This window comes from Adiantum capillus-veneris, chromosome 21, assembly GCF_014529385.1.
Source record: "Adiantum capillus-veneris isolate H3 chromosome 21, ASM1452938v2, whole genome shotgun sequence".
Lineage (NCBI taxonomy): Eukaryota > Viridiplantae > Streptophyta > Polypodiopsida > Polypodiales > Pteridaceae > Adiantum > Adiantum capillus-veneris.
The window spans coordinates 78,232,149-78,237,398 of NC_140951.1; the positions used below are offsets into that span (position 1 = coordinate 78,232,149).

Consider the following 5,250-nt stretch of genomic DNA (forward strand, 5'->3'; position numbering starts at 1 on the left):
AAAAAACAATGTTTGAAAAACCACTTGGAAGCATTGTAGCAAATTGAGAAAAAAAAAGGTGGAAGAGCACGAGAAAGACTGTCTGACCCAATATTCAATCATGACCGAATATTCAATCGTCCTCTTTAAAGAGCTCTAGAGGTACACAAATGTCAACACCTCTCACAAAGACTTAGAAAAAATATTAAAAAATAAACTTTTTTGCCATGTGGCACTAATCCACAAGCTTTATCCAATGGTCCACAATTACACAAAAAATCCAACGCTTCACTATGGATTCCTTATGTAGTCCAAAAAGATGACAATGGTGAAATTTAGGATCTCATACATCTTGATATGTGTGAAAACCCCTTCTCTATCCTTCCTCTCGCAAGCCAAGTGTAAAGCCCTTTTGAAAAGCCCCTTCCTACTTACACTCATGCAATACGATATTGTATAGTTTAATGTAAAAGTGGGAGGATAATGTCGTTTGCTACATGTGTTGGGAATGGGCTTTAGCCTAAGATCCTCTTGCTATAAGATGATTACCCCATGACATGATGTCTATGATATGATAACCTATCTACTATTTGCATGAGCATACTCTAGCTTAGAGAGCACAAGCATCATGTGAGTGCATGTATGAACTATTATGGAAGCATGGAGAGTGTCACAAGAAGTTTTGCACAAATTCTCACAATAATTCCCAAATTTTGACTTACCTCAACATCATGAGCTTCTATGAGGGAGTCAGTGCATACCTAGCTAGGTACGATTGGGGGCAGGGGACCGCCGGCCCCGGTGGGGGGGCCGGTGGTCCCCTGCCCCCAATCGTAACTAGCTAGGTTTGCGGTGCCTCTCGAGCACAAGCTCATGATGTTATGCATTGTATGAAAAACACTAAAAAAGACTCCGTTTTCTTACATGAGAAAATTTCTAATTCTTCTTGTGTGTGTAAACGAGAGGTGAGAACCATGTCTCTGTGTTTAAAAGGAAACCCTCGTCTCCCCCCTTCCTTGATTACACACATCACACATACATGCACACACAATGAATGCTACTCTCTCTAATCCACCCTACTGCTAACAATGTGTGCATTGCAATTTGAGCAGCAAAAAGAGAAGCACTACAAGCTATTGCAAGACTCACTCAAGGTAGTGCAATGGCCAAGAAATTTTCATTTGGGGTTCTGATCATCCTAGAGCCAAATTCACATGGGAAAGTGGGAGTGACTAAACATTTCAAAACCAAGCAAAGCTTCTTCTAGGGAGCATACGTTACAATTTTCACTCCTTGATGCATCCGCCGATGATCTAAAAAGCATTTGAAAAGACTAACTCAATCATAAGAAAGAGAGAACATGTGAAGGAGAGTGAGCAACACAATGCACAAACTATTCCTTGTGTTAGTGCTAATAATGTAGGAAATCTTATGATTTAAGGTGTATCTGGACCTTCAAGGAGACAAAAATGTTATTGTATATTAATAGTGTGTGTTTAGTCTGCAATATAGAGTGTTTGAATCAATACAAGCGCAGGCGGTTCTCGTTGCTATCATTTTATTATAGGTTGCTTTTCTAGAGTTGCATTTTGCAGCATGTTCTAGGCTGGAACAGCATACTCCTCTTGGGATTTGATAGGTAGCACAAGCTCATTGTATGCATCACCCCACACATTCTTCACCTCCTCGTTCCACATCTATGGAGGGATGCCAGCTTGCACCGTTTTCAACAAGTTGTACCTTACAACCTACACTCAAAAAACAAGATGAAATTGGAGGGAATTAAATTCTTGTAGCAAAATAATACAAGAATGTGCCATGTCTTTCATGGTGGATCCCGGAGTTAACACTTGCCCTTTTTGGCTCAAAGAGGAGGCAACTTCACAGATCTGAAAAAGATTGAAGAAACTATATCAATGCACAAAGACATTGGGCCAACATCAAATTTCAAGACTTGGACAAGGGTTCAAAGCCAAAGAATGGGACTGCTTGGAGCACCATGGTTGGATCATATGGCTACTTGTATCAAATTTCCAAAGAGTTTGGTAGCATTTCAGCACAAGGTTAGAGACATGACTCTGCGATTCAATGATAAGGGACCTGCTATCCCAATTATATCTCACAACTCCTTTGAAAAATCAATAAAGAGTTCTATTTCTACTTACATGATATTTGTAAAGGACGTTCCTAAAAATAATGTTGTCTCTTCTAATGTTTCATTAAACTTAGAAAGTGATTTCTATTCATTTTGAAATGAACATGCTAATCTTTTTATAGATGACATCCTAGGAGAGTTAGCTCTTAGAAGAGGGGATTTCAATCATAGGATTGAGCTCATACCATGAAGCTCTCTTCCTAACAAGCCTCCTTATTGAGTCTCACCAGCTCAACAAGAGGAGATTATGTCACAAGTCAAAGAACTTGTGAAAAAAGGGATGGTAAGACCTCGCTCTTTGCCGTTTTGTTCTCCTGTCTTATTAGTGCACAGAAAGGATGGTACATACAAAATGTGTGTAGACTATCATGCATTAAACAAGATGATAGTAAAAGCTACAAGGATCTATCTACTTTAGTAGAATAGACCTTAAAAGTCGCTATCATCAAATTAAAATTGTACCAAAAAATATTCATAGGACAGCCTTTAGGACCACCTTTGGCTTGTACAAATATCTTGTCATGCCTTTTGGGCTGCCTTTAGGACCACCTTTGGCTTGTACAAATATCTTGTCATGCCTTTTGGGCTGACAAATGCTCCAACCACATTCAATCAAATGATGGAAATAATTTTTCGTGTACATAGTGCTTACATTGGAGTATTCTTTGATGATATTATAGTCTATTCTAAGTCCTTAGAAGAGCACAAAGAGAATCACAAAGCAACGTTCCAAGCATTGCAAGGAGAATAAGTTATTTATTAATCTCAAAAGAGTGAATTCTTCTTAGAAGAGATTCAATATTTAGGACATACTATTTTAAAGGATGGTATCCATATGGATCCACAAAAGCTTGAGGTGATATATGAATGGCCTAAACCAAGGAATCCACATGAGCTATGAGGTTTTATAGTGCTGATACTATAAAAGATTTATTGCAAAATTCTTGTAAGGTCTCCAAACCCGCCGACATCAAAGCGGGATGATACCATTGATAGATCTCTAAGCCTACTAAAGTCAAAGTCTTTAAACAAGAAAAATTCCAAGGAATTCACCCTTACCATTGGTAATGGTTTAGGTTTATAGCCCTAGAAGAGACCTAATCCTGTCTCGCAGTGGAAACGGGACCCTATATGAAAAACAAAATCCGGCCCTAAATCTTCATCCTTTAGATTAAGGTTTCCTTAGCCAACACTTTTTTCCCTCTAACATATGTGAGGGCACAGCCGCTGGTGGATTCCTCGTCCAAGTGAAGAAGTTTCAAAACGTTTTAGTCCGCGGGAATGGATAGTTACCTGACTAATCAAGTCCACCCGTCCATGATTGACAACCTTAGTCAATTCCCACTTACCACCCCGCACTCACACATGATTCTATTGTTATTTAATTACTATCACATTCTTTCCACAATTAAAATAATGGTTCATTTTTTAACTTTTCATCACAGTAATTCCTTCAATCTTTGAAAACAACGTTGAAGACATTCTTTCAGAAAACAGACATCTTTAAACTTAAGACAAGGTGCTGTCATTTTAAGGTATCACTGACCAGTACTAACTTGTCTCAAGACCACCTATACAAGGGTGAAAAACGGCACCCATTTCTTATTTATATAACCAGGGTGGAAAAAGTTTTCACCCAAAGTCCGGGCGCCCATACGCCAAAAACAGTTGCCCATACAACCGGGCGGTTCCTCTAGGATAAACTTAAAAGTACTATTCATAAACATAAACAAGCACGGGGTAAAGACTCCACACGTGCCGAGGTAACCGACTCCTCCATGATGGTATCTCCATCATTACTCATTACTTGGAGTAAAATATTTCCAAGGAATCAGAGGTGTCTTGAGACAAGCTGTCTTAAGGATGGCCAAACATTTCTTTCCTATTTCAACCAATCATAACCCAATCAATCCTTTCCTAATTACAATCATTGCTCGCGGGTTTCATGGAAGTTACCTTCCATTTACAGCCATTTTTTTTTCCTTCCTAACCTTACGTATGCAATGCTTAACTTAAACTGAAATCTAAAAGTTTATTAAGGGCATAATTGAAATCCACCTGGGACTGGTTGTCCCTCTGCTGTGGGGCAGGTGCCCGTAAACTCTCCTCTGTTGGCCTATGGCTAGGCCCTGCTTCATGGTCGTTAGTTGCTTTGTTTCGTTTGTTACTAATATCTTCATCTTCCGTCAAAGGGTTCCCCCTGGTTCTCTTGGGAGCCATTTCGGCAGCCTTATAAAAAGACTTAATCCATTAGAGGATTTATTGAATAACATTTATTTTTCCTTGTTTACCCAAAAATAAGGGTTTTGGACTTAGGTTAATTCTTTGGCACTTAGATAATTTTATTTCTTAATTTTCTTATCCATTATATACAAAAATTGGTTACTTTTGACCAAAATACGTACCTAAAATATTTATCTAAGGTTAGGATAATTATAATAGATTTCTCAAGGTATATTCCTTCTCTGGTATTGATATCAAAGGGTTTCTATTTACTTTACTATATTTTCCTTTTTTATTCTACCAAGAATTTGAGTAATTTTACTGGGATATATAATTAAACTAATTTTCTAATGGTAGCATAATTACCACAGGTTCCTTGAGGTCTAATAAACCTTTGATAAATATCTCAATTCAATTTAAATCTATTTACTAATTTTCCATATTTAAATTTAAAAAAAAAGGGGTATTTTAGCTAAAGTAATTAGCTAGATTACTTTTCTGACTTTCTCCTAATTATCACGGGTTTTTGAACATCTAATTAACCCTTGATAATTATATGACAGCATTTGAATTCCATTTACTAATTTCCTCTATTTAAATTTCTCAAAAAATAGGGTATTTTTGCTAAAGTAATTAGCTAAATTAATTTTCTGACCTTTCCCTAATTATCACGGGTTTTTGAGAACCTAATTAATCCTTGAGAATTATATGACAGTATTTAAATTCCATTTACTAATTTCCTCTATTTAAATTGCTCAAAAAACAGGGTATTTTAGCTAAAGTAATTAGCTTATTTAATTTCCTGAACTTCTCCTAATTATCACAGGTTTTTGAACATCTAATGAACCACTGGTAATTATATGGAAGTGTGTTTAAATTATCTTTACTAATTT

The 5,250-nt window shown here is 37.0% G+C and overlaps 1 long non-coding RNA gene across 1 annotated transcript; it reads right to left on the reverse strand.

Moving 5' to 3' along the window:
* Nucleotides 1-1,439: 1,439 nt before the first annotated feature.
* Nucleotides 1,440-2,491, reverse strand: LOC147431198 (uncharacterized). Its single transcript, XR_015185752.1, has 2 exons — nt 2,320-2,491; nt 1,440-1,868 (listed from the first exon to the last, which is right to left on the reverse strand). It is a non-coding gene; the product is annotated as an uncharacterized LOC147431198 (long non-coding RNA).
* Between the last annotated feature and the right edge of the window lie 2,759 nt (nt 2,492-5,250).